An 18062-nucleotide genomic window follows, 5' to 3' on the forward strand; every position below is an offset into this window, starting at 1 on the left:
AAATGAGAGGTGAAGGTTTATATATGTTGAGCGGGTCCACTTACCATGTTACTCACTACAGAGCAGAGCTGGCACGGCTTGCAGTTCCCCGAGAGGTCGGAAACTGCCAGCACCTCCCTCTCCTACCCAATCCAATTAAAATCCCCACTTCAAAGCCCCACGATAATCTCATGAACTGCCAGGACTTAGCGCTATGTGGTCTTTATGTGCTAAACACATGAATGATGAAACAAATGAAACTAATACGCAAGAAGGTGCTAGAGAGGAGAATAAATTGATTAGTAAGATCGTAAGAGAGAGTTTAGCAGGGAAAAGAATGTCGGGGGAGAAGAAATGTCCGTCAGTAGACACCTACTATGTGGCAGCCACCGTTTAGGCCTGAAGGTGAGGGGGTTAAGAGTGTGGGTCTGGGATTCCCTGCCTGCCCATGTTCACACCCTGCCTCGCACATGGTCACTTCGATAACTTATGCAACCTCTCTGTGCCTTGGAGGTAATAACAGAACTTCACCCATGGGGCTGTCATAGCGATGACACAAATCATATATACTGGAGCCCCTTCAACAGAGCCTGGGGCATACTAAGTGCTACGGAAGAATTGGCTATTAGTAATAAAGTTTCTCATTTAATCTCTCCATCTCATTTCTGCCTTTATGAGGGAGCAGGGATATAAGTTATTTGTGCCTCAGTTTTTCCAGCTAGAAAACCTGAACCCATCATATGGGTAGGAAGCTGAAGTTTGGGAGTTCAAACTCGGGCTCAAATAATTCTAGGCAAATAACAGAGATTCCTGAAGGTTACATGAGAAAGGGCCAGATAACCTGTTGAAGGAGTTGACAGAATGTACTTGGGGTGGCTCCTGGGTCAGGTCAAGAAGGACAAGCTGGTTGTTTACATGTGGATATGGGTGTAGAGGGAAACCTAGTCCTAGAAGCGGATTGTTTTCCCTTTAAATCACGACAGAGCTGTTCTATGAACACAGTACGCCGGTGCCTTTTAAGAGTGTCTGGGAGAACATCTATGTAAATACATTTCCTGTTCAGATACTAGCATGCTGCCTTCTTCATTTATTATTTGTACTGCACTCTACCCAAAACATAGTGGGTACTGTACTTAATAAGTAGTTGCAATTACCCTATGTTGGCATGAGGTTCAATTTATTGTATTGTCTAGTATTTCTCCAAAATTTTCTCTGGATATAGCAAGATGTCCTTAAAAAAACAAAATAAAGGCTGTCACAGTTAAATAAAATGCCATTTACTCAAGCCCCTTCCAGGAAATTTCCTGTTGTATATAAGTGTGATAAAGGCTCTGAGAAATTCTACAGTAAAGAATCCTGCTTACTTTCAACGTGGTGTTTCCCAAATCTACTTAGGCACACAGAATCCTTTTCTACATAATAGAAACTTTGGGGAATACTGAAGTTACCCGACTAAACTTTGACAGCCCTGCAAGGGAGGAATTATTATTCCCACTTTCCAGGGAAGCTCATCTAGTGGGTGGTGGAACGATGGTTAGACACCTACGTCTCTGCCTCTGGAACAAGGACTGGGCCTAAATTCATGCACTTTTTTTTTTTTAACCACAAACTTAAGGAAACAAACTACTATCATTTTTCATGAATGGTTTAAGTGTGCACCTGTCTAAAGCTAAAACATAGAGCAGAAGCTGACCTCTGATGGCATTTGGTATTGGTTCCAGAGATGGGACTGGGGAGATCTTGTTATTTCAGAGCTCAGTAATTCAAACAATCTCAATCCATTCATCTTGGCCACAAGCTGGCACACTCCTCACTGGACTAATGAAAAAAATCTGGCTATCTGACAGGCAAAATCACTCTTATTAAAACAATTGTGCTGCTGCAACTCATTCTTCCACAGAAAACAGTGGAGATGAACATGCTTTAGGATTGGAAGGCAGCGACACTCTTTCCCCAGTGGCTCCCTCCAGTATTTCCCTGGCAATGCTGGGTGTCGCACAGAAGCATCGCTGTCCCCCACACCTGCCAAATGCCTCTCCACACAGCAGACCAGCTGTTCTGCCAGTGAGTAGCATCAGGAACTGAGAAGGGTCCTTCTGGTGACGTGGCACCACCTGCGTCTTAAGGGAGAAGCTTGGGCGAGCGTGAGAAGCTGAGCCTGATCCTTGCCCAGCAGCCCCAACCTCCAGTCCCTCTGCCAGGAACTTGGGTCATGTTTCTCACAATATGTAGGTTGTGAGAGCCAGCCAGTCCCCGTCAAGAGGAAGCAGGTTGAGCATTTGGGAACAACTAAAGGATGGAGAGAGGCACCTTATCCTAGAAATTAGCATCAAGTCAAAGTTGTTTAATTACAGCTTAAATTGCAGGGCCCTGCTACAGGGCAGGAAGCAGGAGGGCAAGGGGATGAGGAGGGGGCAAAAGGAGAGTCTTTAGAAGACATTTGCCTGAACATGTTTTCTTGCCAAGTTTCCTCTGTGGGGTTTAACATACTCCTCTGAATTCTTTTTTTTTTTTTTTTTGAGACGGAGTTTCGCTCTTGTTACCCAGGCTGGGGTGCAATGGCGCGATCTCGGCTCACCGCAACCTCCGCCTCCTGGGTTCAGGCAATTCTCCTGCCTCAGCCTCCTGAGTAGCTGGGATTACAGGCACGCGCCACCATGCCCAGCTAATGTTTTTTTTTTTGTATTTTTAGTAGAGACGGGGTTTCACCATGTTGACCAGGATGGTCTCGATCTCTTGACCTCGTGATCCACCCGCCTCGGCCTCCCAAAGTGCTGGGATTACAGGCTTGAGCCACCGCGCCCGGCTTCCTCTGAATTCTTACATGCATGTCACATTTTTTAGAGCAAAGTAGGACACGCCAAAGAACAGTGATTATTTTTATTGAGTTCTTCCAAGGATCAGGCCCTGTACTAGGTAACTGTGAGACAGAGTGACAAAGAAGACAGAAGGAGGAGGTAGGTCAAGACTGACTGGTGGTTTTGAAACTGTATTCTGCAGGTTTTGCCAAGGTACCTAAGCGGTCTTGATGCAGTGTCAGGGTGGGGAGGGGTTGAGAGGGTGGGGTCCTCCCTGCACACCTGCCCTCTCTCTTATTCCCTTTACCGCCACCAACCGGAACATCTCTGTTCTCTGTGTTTTCTTGCAGGGAGAGCTGTTGGGAGACTTAATTTATTAATGTCTATAAAGCCTCAGGAATTTTTGAAGGTACCTTCCCTGCAGGGCAGGTCCAGGAACAGGACTCTTACTAAACATGCAAAGAGAGATGCCAATATTGATTGCCCTAATGGGTTCTGGCAGAGAAAACACACTTAAAGTTAATTGTTTACTAAGAGCTTCGGAGCAGTGCAAGCACTGGCCAGACCTGGCACTTGCTCAAGCACCTACTTGTTCCTTTTGACAGTTTGCTGTGGCAGCTGCTAGGATAAGCCCCGGAGCACCCTGAGGTTTCGATGCTTCTCATGCAAACTCAGTGAAGGGTGCCTCCAGGCCGTGTGAAGAGAGGGAATGAGGAAGATTCACAGACACTTTGCCCTCAGACACTAGGGAGGTTTGCAAGCTGCTGAGCACCGGACACCTGGGTTGCTGTACAGACATGTGCAAGAAGCACACGGACAAGCCATCCTGCTGCTGCTTTTCCTTGGGCTTGTGATATTCATAGGCAGGAAGCAGTTCATAGAAGACAATGGGTGCCCAAGAATGAGTCCAGGGTTCTAGTCTGCCTCCCTTGCTGCCTCATTTGTGACCTTGGGCAGCCGACTCCTCTTTTTAAGCCTGTAGTTTCTCATGTGTAAATGTCAATCAGGGGACAATGATTGTTCCTATGTCATGGGGTTGAGGGGTTTAATTATTCATGGAAAATGATAAGCATGTGGTAAGTGTCCAATTTAGCCATTTCAGTATTTTTATCATTATTAACACATGGGAGAGGAACGATTCAACAAAGCCAAAGGGAATATTCAGGAACAGCAACAACCCATTTGACAGCCTTGGTCTGGGAGTAATGCTTATCAAAATGAAACTAAAGCAGATGAAGGCACCTGCCTTGTTGATGCAAATTTTCGATCTTCTCAGGAACAGCATAAGAATTTTTTTCCTTCAGATGCTAGAATGCATCAGTCAAAAACTTCTCTCCTTACAGAGATTCACCAGATGGAAGCGCTTTTCAAAGGCATTTCAAAATCTATACAGGAATATATGTAGCACAAACAGGGTCATGCAAAACCCTGTACCAGTTGTCATCACTTACTTGATGGCCCTTAAGGCCCCATCAGCCTGAGTTCCACTGATATTTTATGAGCCATAGGGATCGCATTCAGAGCACATCTTGAAGGAAAATGTCACGAACTTATCGTTCCAGGGGCCAAGGCAGCAATCAAAGTATCAGCTCACAACTCTTGTGTTACATTCCTCATTCAAGCACATTCCTCTCTGCAGTCTACTTGCTCCTGGACTTCCAGGAAGAAGTGTGAGCTCGCATCCCTACTAAACCACGTGAACGCAGCACACCTGTAATTTCGCAGCTGCCTGCGGTTGCCACAGTAACGCAAATGTTTGTGTTGGCTTCTCCATGCAATCTGGAAATAGCAGCAAAATGTGGCAGTTGCTTCTGCGTGCCAAAATAAAAGTTACAAGCCTGTGAAAACGAATCGCTGTGACTTAATGAAATCTGTGGCCTACATGTGTGCTTGCTGAGAAAACTGAAGTTGGATGCCTCCTTTAAACAGAATGAAAGGGGAGACATGAGTGAATAAATGAATAATCGTTCATTTACAGTATTTACCATGGGTAGGAATCATGATTTCTAAAACTGTGGGGATTTTCTACTGAAGGGACTTGGTAAATTTACAAGTATAATTAACGGTTACAGGTGATGTGTCTTAACAGGCAGACCATTTTATACACACCTGCCCCATATTCTCTCATCAGATGCCTATCCTTTCGGAAACAGTAAAGAGCCTGGATCTGGACCCAGCTCTGCCGTTTCGCTGCGTAATCTTGGGTAGGTTACTACACTTCAGTTTCCTCATCTGTAAAATGAGAATCATAACAATAGTGCCAAAGTCACTGTGCTGCCATGAGGAATTCAGTAAGCCAATATTTTTGAAGTATTTACCCTGTGTATGGCAAATTCCTATATAAATGTTAGCTGCTGCAACTACTAGTATTATCATGATCATAGTAATCATCCGATTCTTCTGGTACATTCTTCCTCCCTCCTCCAGGATGCCCTTAAGCTCCTTGCATCAGCAACACTGATGGGAATACTTTAAGGCCAGATATAGCCTCTTTAGAGAGTGGTGAGTTACAGCAACCCCTTAACCACTGACCTGGATTAGCATTTTGGATGGACTGAAAGTCACCTTGAAAGGTATAAAGTACATGCTCTGAGAAGCTAGGATGGAAAACAGGGACCGTCCATTGAATGGAGAAGAGAGTCTTGTAGCAAGGGCCACCACAATGGGCTAACATGTCACAGAGTCCTCTTAGGGCCATGTTTCTGAACTAAGAGTGATTTTGCCCCCCAGGCAACATTTGGCAACGGCGGAAGGTATTTTTGGTTGTCATAACTGGGAGACAGGTACTGCAGGCACCTGGCAAGTAGAAGCCAGGGAGACTGCTAAACATTGAACAATGCACAGGACAGCCTCCCATAGCAAAGAATGATCCAGCTCCCAAGTCAATAGTCCAAAGTTAAAAAACCCAGTGTTAGGATAAACCTTGGAAAAACCTTGGTTCCACAGGAGCTTCCACTTTAAGTTGCACATACTGTTAACTCCCAGGTACCCAAGAGCTAATCTGGTTTCCAAAGGTGACTGATCTGCTTCTAAAATGATTTGTGTAGGATGCTGCTTTGGTGATGCTGCAGTGATTTATTGCTAAGCACTCCCAACTCCCAGAGACAGACACTGAGAAGCTGGCTTAGTCCCCAAGCACCCATCCAGCTTTCATATTAGCACTGACCAGGGAGTTACTGTCTTCAATATTTTTAGTTCACTTATTGAAATGTCTATACATACTAGGCTCCAAGTCTCTTTTTCTTTTCTTTATTTCAATAGGCTTTTGGGGAACAGGTGGTGTTTGGTTACATGAATAAGTTCCTTAGCAGTGATTTCTGAGATTTTTGGTGCAGCCATCACCCAAGCAGTATACCCAATGTGTGTTCTTTTATACCTCATCACCCTCAACCCTTTCCCCCAAGTCCCGAAAGTTCAAGGTATCATTCTTATTAGGCTCTAAGTCTTCAGAGACGGTTCTTCAAATTTAACCTGTCTAAAACATGTCCAATATATTCTTTTCCTTTTCCTTCTAAACACGTTACTGCCTCAAATCTCCCCCATCTCAGTACGTGCCTTGCCCATCTTCTCCATCTCTCAAGCCAGAAGCGCAGTCGACATTCTCCATGTCTTCTTTCCTACCCACTCTATAACCCACAGGCAGATCCTATTGATGCCACTCCTAAATTCACCTTGAAAGTTTCCTCTTCCCTCTACTGCCACTGTCCTCCCCTGGCCGCTGTAACAACTTTCTGAATAGAAAGTTTTTAGTCTTGACAGTTTCTAATTAATTCTCCACATAATGGTCTGAGTAATCATTCAAACAATAATAATTATAAGGCTATCACTTCTGACCTCCTTTGATGGTATCCCCCTAATGCTTTCCCGTAGACTGAAAAAGGCTTATATCAGGAGTTCTCAAAGAGGGGTTCCCAGACCCGCAGCATCACCTGGAACTTATTAGAAATGCAAATTCTCAGGTCCCACCCCAAACTTCCTGGATCAGAAATTCTGGAAGTGGGGCAGCAATCTGTGTTTTAACAAGCTCTGGGGGAGCTGGGATACACGCTCCAGGCTGAGAACCACTGCTTTATGTGCTCTGACTCCCGCCTCTCTCCCGGCGACCCACCATTTCAGTCTACTCTTCTGATTACACTGCAGCCAAATGGGCATCTTTCCAATTCCTTGAACATGCCAAGGGCTCTTCAACTTCAGGTCCTGGCAGACGCTGTTCGCATGCTGGGACACTGTCCCCATCTCTCTGGAGATGCCTCCTCTGACCATTTTTTCTACTGTAGCTTTCTGACCCACCTTCGAGTCTTTGTGGCTACAATCATGGTTTTCTTCACAGCACTCCCCATCACTAGTTGTATTCTGTCTTTATTTTCTAGCTTACTTATTATTATCTGGTTCTTTCACTAGTCCATTAGCTCCCTGAGGCCAGGGCCCTGTCTGTTTTATTCATCACGCTATGGAAACTACAGTGCTTGGTACATAGCAGATAACCAATAAATTAGAGGCCTGAATGAAGCAGCACCTTTAAGTCACTTCTAGTCTAGTGCAGAAAGAGAAAATATGTGGCACAGAGCCCCCACTCTCGGATTGGACCAAGACTGAGGCAAATATCACCACTTGATCTCCAGTTCATCCTGGATATGGCCTCTGAATTTTTCACAACCCTCCACTCTTAAGTGTCAGCTAAAAAAAACCATAAAAAGTCAAAGTTCTTACAATGAAAGAGGTACACCAATTTCCTAAATCATATTTTGTTACACACACACACACACACACACACACACTGAGACAGAGCTTCACTCTGTCACGCAAGCTGGAGTGCAGTGGTGCGATCTCAGCTCACGGCAACCTCCACCTCCCAAGTTCAAGTGATTCTCCTGCCTCAACCTCCCGAGTAGCTGGGATCACAGGCATAAGCCACCTAGCCCAGCTAATTATATATTTTTGAGACTGAGTTTTGCTCTGTGGCCCGGGCTGGAGTACAGTGGGCTATCTTGGCTCACTGCAACCTCTGACTCCCAGGTTCAAGAGTTTCTTCTGCCTCATTCTCTAGAGTACCTGGGATTATAGGCAGCCACCACAACTGTGGCTAATTTTTGTATTTTTAGTAGAGACAGGGTTTTGCCATATTGGCCAGTCTGGTCATGAACTCCCAGCCTCAAGAGATCCTCCCACCTCAGCCTCCCAAAGTGCTGGGATTATAGGCATGAGCCACCGCACCGGCCAGGTTGCTAATATTATTTATGTACCAGACACTGCTAACACTTCGCAAGCTTTAGTTCTCACAGGGCAACTGGCAGAGAGGTAATCTGAAGCCAGGCTGTCTGATCACAGAGCCTGCACTCAGGGTGAAGTCCTTTCACCATGGTGAGAATATAAGTATTGGAGTTCAGCAGTGAAAGACTGAGGGTGGAGAACTTAGCCCAGTTTAAGGTGCCAGAGAGTGCAATGGACTGAATGTTTGAGACCCCCGACAATTTGTATGTTGACATCCTAAGCCCCAAGATGATATTAGGAGAGCTGGCTTTTGGCGGGGATTAGGTCATGAGAGCAGAGCCCTCACCAATAGGATTAGTACTCTTAGAAGAGAGATAAGCCCCAGAGAGCTTCCTCCGCGCTTCCACCACCTGAGGACACAGTGAGAAGCTGGCAGTCTGCAACCTGGAAGAGGGTCCTCACTGGAACCTGACCATGCTGGCATTCTGATCTTGGCTTTTCCAGCCTCCAGAGAAATGAGAATCTGTGAGAAACTGTTTACAAGCCACCCACTCTACGGCATTTTGTTATAGCAGCCTGAACAGAATAAATCAGAAAAAAAAAAAAATGCTGGAGGAGTTCTGAAGCTTGACTGAGTCAGGCAAAGAAGGAGAGAAGCTAAGGCATGAACCCTTTACTCACACCTACTCTTTTCTGAAACGAGCTCTTGGGAAGAGGAGTGCTTCAGTTAAATGTGCCACGTTCACAGGATGGTGTTTGGCTGAGCATATCCTATTCAGAGGTGACGCTACTGCCTACCTCTAGCCTCAGCAAATTCTTCAATAATAATCTTATTTTTTAAATACTGGCAGCATATCTGATCTTGGTAAAGTTTATTCATATAAATGAATGGTTGGGTGTGGTGGGTAAAGCTTAAAGTGTCCCGTGGGGAAGGGGGCAGAGCTTTTTAAGTTATTTTTGTTCCCTGGATAAACTGATTCACCTCTCTTGGGTCAATAATCCCTTCATGTAATAAATTATGTTATTGTTGGAAGTATGCTATTCATGTGCAAAATATGATGCAGAAAAGGTTTGGAAACCATAGACATAAATTACTCAAGTATTCTAATGAAAGTAAGTGTTTATACTAAATATCCTCTTTGAGTGTGATCCAAAAAAAAAAATAGAAATCATTCTCAGTTGACTTGCAATAAAGGGAAATCTGCACGGAGCTGGAATTTATAGCACAGCCTGCACTTCCATAGCAACAAACGGATGTCACATACGGAACTCAGACTTTCCTGATGGGCCCAGGATTCAGCTTGGAGGTATATCATATGTTTAGTTAAGCGTAAAAGTGACTTAAAATTTAGAGAATGCTTTTCTTCAAAAGATTAATTTTACTTAATTTGATTTTGAGAGGAAGTGCTTAAAGCAAATAAGATGGTTCTGCTCCAATATTTTAACCAGAAATAGATGTAGAAATCTCATATAATTTACAAAATTGAGCTTGACATAATGCCATGTCTCCGTAAGTCTCTATTGAAAAAATAAAGAATTCTCAATGCAGAGGGGAGACCATTTCATATCAGATTCAATGCCTTTCTATAAGAGTTCCTGAAAGTATTATCCCCACATAAGCAGCATCAGAATCCCTTCAGAGGCTTGCTAAAAATCCAAATTTGGGTCTCACCCAGAACTACTGAATCAGTCTTTGAGGGCAGGACTCCAGAATCTGAGATTTTAGTAAGTTTTCTAGAAAATTCTTATTTAGAACCATTTATTGGTAGAATTTGAATGAAGAGACAAGATTTATTTATTATATGTGGGAACAGGTCATTCTTGAACATCACTGAAGCTTAATGAGAAATAACTGCATAGCAGGCCCCTAGGTTGTGAGGAGTATCCTAGAATGCAAAGAGAACATTTAAAACATCTGCAAATATTTGGAGGAAAGCAAAATGGTGTACTGTAGTAGTACTAGACTTCTGGGTTTCAAAATCCAGGAAATTTAAAAAATAGGGCAAGGGGATCAACATAAAGTTGCCTACATTTATTTTGTCAAAAGGGCACTTAAAAAAGCCTCACTAAATCTCACTCATTTCATAAGAGAGCATTTTTTGCACCATAAAAGAAAAAAGCAAGAAAGCTGTAATCCCATAATAAAAGACAATCCTTTACATGAACTATTGTAGGAATAAAGACAAGCCATTTGATGTGCTGTCCTATTCATTTTCATGAACGGGGCACAGATACTTGGGAAGCTCTCAGGTAGTAGAGAGCCCAAGGTTTTGGAAAGACAAAAAAGTCCATTCTAAGCTCTGCCTCTTGCTAGCTGTGTGACTGGGGCATCACTTACATAACCAATTAGTCTTGGTTTCCTTATCTACAAAATAAAGATAACCATCATCATGACTATTAATGACCTTCTAAGGATTAATCAACTGACATATAGAAGGGACTCAAAACATGTCCACATTCCCTGGTTTTGTCTTCTATGGATTTACAATCTACTAAGACTCTTATTGGACTTGAGACAGAAAGACTTGAGACAAGACGCTGCTTGAGATAAAAAGGAGGAAAAGTCGGACTGATTAACTGTCCCCAGCATTCTACTTTTAGTTACTTTTCTCTTGCTTTAGATTCTGATGGAATTTCACATTAGACAGATTCTAAATACCTGGCCGTTACTATCTGAAATAGCATTTCTACACCTAGTTTGTCACGGAATGCACAGAGTACAAGTAAATCCTTGCTATGTGTGTTTGAAATGCTGTAAAGGTCAGTTCTGCTTTTTCTGTTATGCCTATTTATGAAGTTATTTCCCCAAAGTAAATATAGGCCAGGTGATTACTTGTATAGAATGCAGAGAAGTGTGTGTGTGTGTGTGTGTGTGTGTGTGTGTGTGTAGAGAGAGAGAGAGAGAGAGAAAGAAGGAAGTGGAGGTTGAGGAGGTGGTTGCTCTGTTGTGCAGAGCAGAACTTGAAGGATGCCATCAATACTGTATCTATGTGAATGATGTCCCATTGTTAATTGTGTCCCCAGGGAATGTGCAAAATGGTAAACCTAAGTGGAGGAAGGCATATAGATAAATAATACTCTACACTCACACATGGCCCTCCAAGGAATTTAAGAAAATAATTTCATAGCTAACATTTTTTGAATGCTTACCTGTCAAGCACTGGTGCTAAGCACTGTACATGTGTGGCCACATTTTATTCCTCACAAGAAACCTTCGATTATTATCCCCACTTTCCAGGTGAAGAAACCAAGCCTTAAGTGAACACTTGCTCAAGATCACCCAGCTGATCAACGGCGGAGGCAGGATTTGAATCGAGATCTATAGAAATCCAAAGTCCAAACTCTGTATCATTTTGCTAAACCACTTCTAAAGGTAAAAAAATAGAAATTAAAATAGACAAGAGAGATCTTTTTGAACACTCATGAGTGTTCAGAGGGGGTTGTTTTCACTTCTTTTCCTCCTCTTAAAAGGTAGATGACCAGCTTTGGCTCATATTCTAACTCTGTGAAGGTGGGAGGCAAAAGTTTTGTGGAATAAATCATTAATCAGTCCCTACAGCAATCATGTCTCTGTTTTACTGGTGCAGGGGACTCTCGGTGTTTGAGGTCCCTTCAGAATAAGTTGGTCATTGATTTCCTAAAGAAATGACCTCTCTTCTTCAAGAGGTAATCACATATGCCCTGCTGAACTGGACAGAAAGCGGTAGCCAAATGTCCTGTCGTCAAGCCTCCTTCAAGATAACTCTGGTGAGTGGTTATTTTGGAAGTGGCTCTAATCTGTCATGTTACACGGCTTTGCTAAGACTCACTTTATTAGCTACCACCAAGAGCTAATAAAACATGTCAGGAAGTCTCTGTAAGCTGTAATAACATTTTCAAAGGTCACTGCCAACAATCCAGACTTCAATGACTTTTTGAAGGAAAAGAAAAAACAAAAGCAGAGGCCTAGAGTTCTAAAACAGAATGACCAAAAGACACGATCCCAAGTGAGCTGTAAAGACTGACAAACCCACACTATACCAGCCACTGGATAAATTGTGTCCACATGGAGCCTTGAAAAAAAGGTACAAACGCCACAAAATGCCAGTGGGTAGGCAGCATTTTTAGATTTGGTGTATAGGAACCTGACAGTCACACCTACTTACACTTCCAGCGCCCACAATGGACTCCTTTATAAACAATGGCAGAGGTGGCAGAGAAGTAATTAACTTTAGATTAACCACAGCACAGCAGCCATTTTTCTTAATGACTGACTTCTTTTTCTATTGTAAAAGTAAACATACTTTTTAGTAAAAAGTAGTAAAACATAGAAAAGGAGAAAACCATGTTATCTGGAAAGCTGGGAGTATCGTTTGATGCCCACTGTATGTTTCGTGTATTGAGAGTCATGCTTTGACAGTGGGATGTCTCAAGATAAGTGGCTGCCATCCAGCAGCTCTATTAGACTGGAAATATTATATTAATCACTGAGATTTCCATTTGCTGCTGATGAGACGTCCAGGCACAGAAGAGACAATAACATTTTTATCTTGGCTTAGGATAAGAAATTTAGACATGAAATCTGTACTTTGTTTTGGGGTGGAGGAAAGGTCATCTGTGGAGCCATTAAGTCGGGATGTCTTGTTGGAGAAGCATCGAAAGACCGCTGAAGCGGGGAGATACTGGTCAAAGGGCACAAAGTTTCAGAAAGTTCTGAAGATCTATTATACACTGTGGTGCATATAGTTAATGGGTATACTGTATTGTATACTTGTACAGTGCTAAGAGACTAGATTGTAAATGCTCTCACCACAAAAAAAGATATGAGTTGTTAAGTGTTCATTAGCTTGTTTTAATCATTCCACAATGTACACATACATCAAAGCATCATGTTGTACAGCATAAATATATATAATTTTTGTAAATAGATTTAAAAAAAATAGACTGTTGATAGGTCGGTATGCCCCAGACAGAGACAGGCAGGTTCTGTCCTGCTTTGGAACAGTTGCTGGCCTGCTCACTGATTGTGAATGGCTGTTTGTAATAATTTATTGCAGGCATCAATAGGGAGTGAATGTGATTAAATCCTCAGATACTACGATGCTCAGTGACCTAGTCAATAATAATAGGAGATACCATAGTGGTGAGTTGTACCTTCCTTTGTGTTACTCTGTTTTTCCTTCTCTGTTTGCTAAGAAAGGCAACACAGAACATTAACAAGAGCCCAGGTTCTGGAGCCAAACTGACCAGGGCTGAGTCAGACTCAGGCTGATTTGCTTTCTAACTTTAGGCTCATTCTGCTGCTCCTCCTAGTTGCAGCTATACAATGGATGTAACAACAGGACTATTTCAAGGAGCGCTTGCAGGATTAAATGAGACATGCTTTCAAAGTACTCAGCAAGAAGCTTGGCATGTACAGAACATTCAAAAAGTGAGGAAATCACAATTATTGTGTTGCTGGCTGGGAGCTTTGAGGACAGGGGTTATGTTTCCTTTTTTGGATACTGAGCACAAGGTGCCTGGCCACCTAAGGTGGAGGTGTTGGGGAGGGCGCTGAAGAATAAATGAATGTGGTTAAATTTATTTCATGTTCCTTTCCTTATACACTTTCCCTATATATATATTTTTCCTTCTCCAAAATAGTAAACCACATTTTCTTTTGCTTCAAACAGATGTATCATTGACAGTAGGTTGAGGCAATTCTCTTATTTTTTTGTTGAAGAAATATTTATATTTCTTGTATTATTTTTGAAATTCAGCAGTCCTTTTCCCCTTCTCTTTTCATAGCTTTCCCTGGGGGAACTGCTCCCTCAGTCACTGCGGCTCTGGCGAGATTGCCAATTGGTTATCCCTAAGCCCATTCCTATCCACCCCAATTCACACACCCAGAATTATCATTTGACTCTGAGGTCACCTTTTTTCTAAAAAATCCTGTTTCCTACTCACGTTAGTCAGAGTCAGTTTCCATTGCTTGCAACCAAGGAGCCCTAACTGATACATACCTTGTTTTTTTCTTCCCTTATAATCATATTTCCTTATTTCTTTATGAATGTTCCCCATATTTCTCCTTGACTATCTACCACTATTTCTCCCTATCTAAATTTACTGTACTTCCCCACTGAATATGGCAGAATTTATTCCAGTCTGTGAATAAGAATGACATCACCTCTCTTCTAACAAGTTCAGCCCTCTTCTTAACTATCACTCCATAAAATTCATTTACCCTCAAGGCAGCCTGATTTTTGGCTGAGCAAAATGTTAATTTTAGCATCCTAGGTGCCCTAAGACTTAGCTATTACAATCTTTAAAACAGTAATGCATTTAACCATCTATTTTAACCCACTTCATTTTACAGTGAGGAAAAAGAACAGATATTTAATGACTTGTGAACGGCCAAACACCAAATCAAGGACAAACTAGAATACAATTTCCTGATATTTGGTAAGATGCTCTCTTATTGAGCAACTTTTGAAGAAATAATATTTTGTGTCCATTTCAAGCAAATTTTCTTTGTGAAGTAGAAAGGGCCTTTGGCATAAGATGGTAACATCTACAAGACAGTGTTGCAATAAAGACTTCTAAGAATTGTTCAATAGAAGTTAAGGAAGAGGGAAAACGCAGGAAGAAGGGATACAGGTGTTCAAGAAAAACGCCTGATACTATTTCTTCTATACAGAGGTGCAGAGATTCTCCATAACTCAATCATTCCAAGTCATGTGGCAGGTTTAGGATGAGATACTATAAATATGAGTTTTACAGAAGTGGCAAAAAAAAAAAAAAAGATAAACAAGATTGCTATATTAACAGCTTCTTTTAGTATAAGGCTTTTCTTCCATTGAACCACAATATAGTGTTAATACATAGAAAACAACTCCCAAATAAATGCAAATCAATTGGCTCTCCACTGATTATTACATATAACAATACATTACAGGGGAATAAACCAATAATGCCTCCATATTTTGAAGTGTTCACTAATTCTGAGTAATTACCTCCTCTTACGGCTCTAACGAGTGCAAATTTGAAATCTGACATCTTTTTCTGTACTAAACTACTATTTTTTTTTTCAGTTCATAGAGGCCTCAGAAGATTCTAGGAGTAATAATTTCCTCCCAATAACTGCTTTCATGACTAAATATTTTATAATTCATAATTTATAGGGATCTTTTATGTGCAAATAAATCCTTCCAAAGTGCTTGATAGTTTGTGGAATTAACTTGCTCTTCTAGATCAGCTGAACCAATTTCTCTGCAAGTACCCTTTAGACCAAGGTTTCTTAACTTCACACAATCCATATTTGGGGCCAAATAATTGTTTGTTGTGAAAGACTGTCCTACACATTGCAGGGTGTTTAGTAGTATCTACCCATTAGATGCCAGGAGAACCTTACCAAATGTGACAACCAAAAAATGTCCCTCAACATTGCCAGATGTCCCCTGGGGGCCAAAATCCCTCCCAGTTGAGAACTTGTGTTAGGCCACTGATAAACTGTTTACCCAACTCTTTCCCTCTTTCGATAAATGATCCAAAGATAAATTTATGGCATACCTTCTCCCCATCCAAATTATTGGATGGGGACAATGGATACAGGTAACCATTCTGGGTTACCTGAGTAGAAATTAAAGCAAATTTACCTTTAATCACACATGTGTTGTTATCTTCATTTCATTGTTGAGAAACAGAATCCAATGTCACACAGTGGGACAGAGATGTCTCCTAAAATGTACCCCTCCTCCCAATCTGGGCAGAAGCATCATCATCTCACTGCCTTCTTCCCTTGGGGATATAAAGTTTGCTCTGGAGGATTTTGTAGCTCAGAGCAAGAACTAACCAATAGCAACCATCTCCTTGATAATTAGTGGCAAGTTATCTAACCTCGTTTCTCCCAGAGTCGTCATGAGTTTTTTTCTTAGTTATAAAAATAGAGATAATAATTCCTACCTCTAAGGTTGTTACTCAAAAGTACACAGTAGACATAAAGTATTTGATACGGAGTCTAATACAGAGCAGGTATGCACAATAAACGTTAGCTCTTTCATCCCTCTTCATGGAGACTCTCAAACCAGGGTCACTACATGAGCTAATTTGGAAGTTGTGATTGAGACTTAAAGAGCTCAGTAGAGAAGCAAGCTTGCAGTACCACCTACCAGAGACTGGATGAGTGCAGAACCCATGTGTCAGGGATGCAGAAAGCACTGTGAAGCAGAAATACTGACTATGTAATACCGCCAAGTCTTTCTAGAAATAGTTACATATAATCAAACACTGTGATACCTTTTTTTTTTTTTTTTTTTTTGAGATGGAGTTTCACTCGTTACCCAGGCTGGAGTGCAATGGCGTGATCTCGGCTCACCACAACCTCCACCTCCTGGGTTCAAGCAATTCTCCTGCCTCAGCCTCCTGAGTAGCTGGGACTACAGGCATGTGCCACCATGCCCAGCTAATTTTTTGTATTTTTAGTAGAGATGGGGTTTCACCATCTTGACCAGGATGGTCTCGATCTCTTGACCTCGTGCTCCACCCACCTCGGCCTCCCAAAGTGCTGGGATTACAGGCTTGAGCCACCGCACCCGGCTCACTGTGATACCTTTTTAAAGTCATGTATAATCTGAATTAACTAAGAGAAATACTAGGAATTGTTGTGGCAAATTACTCACAAGGTATATACAGTTTCTGTCACTTTCACCTCCGCCTCCCCATCTCTGGTTGCTAGTAGGTTGAAACTACATGCAATTGCTGATGAGTGGCTACTTTTTAAATCTGAAATTGGCAATTTCTTAGCAGTGAACCTGAGTTTTGAAGGTGGAGGAAAGAGACTCTTTCAAATATTTAAAATATTAAGTCCCAAAGTAGAGGTCAAGTATTCTCTTAGTTAAGTGAGGAAAATTCTGAGGAAACCAAGCCCACATGAAATCTACTATTATTAGACATGAACATTCCATTCTTCCCTATCTCTCTCTTTCATAAACTCAAGATGCAAATTTATAGCGCTCTCAAAACATCCTCCAGCAAAAGAGCCAGGTGCCTTATCCCAGTGGGCCTCTGAATTAATCACGGAGGAAGGTATGCCTCATCTGAAACTGCAAACAGGCCATTAAATAAAAGAGATGGTGTGTCTACGCCACGCTGGGCAGTACAAGAGAGGAGGCCATGAAGCGCAAGGGCAGGCGGAAATGCAAAAGCCAAATTTCAGATCATTACGGCTTTGGGGCTGGTGAGAATTCCCAGCTGGTTGCCCTGTTAGAGGACAGAAAGCATTGGGGAGAAGGTTAGAGCTCCAGGGACTTGGCTGAGAGGCAAGTTGCTGAACAACTGTTAGAGTATTTCAGACACCCACCTGGACCTTGATGGATGGGGCCTGCAGATCCTTCCATCAACACAAATCTTGCAAATTATCTTGTGCATGTCTCTGAACACATCCATTAATCTGAAGGACAGTGATATAAACTCCCAAATTTGTATATTCAATCTTTATCTCTTTGCTAGGCCTCAGACTCCTTTCTCTGATTGCCAAGACATCTTCTCTATCTTGAAAGCGTATTAGCATCTCAAATTTAATATGTCCCAAAATGAAATCGTATCTTCCCACACATGCCTATTCCTATGCCACACGGCTCAGTGAGTGCTATCACTACTGACTCCACTTCTGGAGGAAGAACTTTCAAATCCGGCTCAACGTTCTTTTTCATTCTCTCCACATATCTAAATAAGCATCCCTCAAAAGTGTAATCTCAAACCCAGCTGCTCCTTTCAATCCCACAGCCCCTGCCTTAAATCAAGTACTTATTTCTCCCCTGGACATTACAGCTGCCTCCTGCCTGTCCTCTCTGCTCTTTACTGCCTCTTACATCAGCTTCTTCGGCAAACTGCTCACAGAATCCTCATTCCCAAAAAGTGTTTTCCAAGCCTTTGTATTGGTTGGACATTGTCCACACACAGTTCCTTAACAATTAAATGAGAGTAATACATATAAATGACTTTGTCTGTGGCAGAGAATAATACTACTTACAATAATTAGTGGTCGTATTGTTAAATAGATACAGTTCTCCAAAACCTGGCTTCAACCTCACCTTATTCCTGCCACTCACTCACTGC

General features: G+C 42.1%; 1 protein-coding gene across 4 annotated transcripts in view; it reads right to left on the bottom strand.

The window, feature by feature from the left end:
- Window positions 1–18062, bottom strand: part of MOB3B (MOB kinase activator 3B) — a 233722-nt gene that overhangs the window by 78104 nt on the left and 137556 nt on the right. The gene's annotated exons all lie outside the window — the stretch shown is intronic.

This window comes from Saimiri boliviensis, chromosome 2 (assembly GCF_048565385.1).
Source record: "Saimiri boliviensis isolate mSaiBol1 chromosome 2, mSaiBol1.pri, whole genome shotgun sequence".
Taxonomy (NCBI): Eukaryota; Metazoa; Chordata; class Mammalia; order Primates; family Cebidae; genus Saimiri; species Saimiri boliviensis.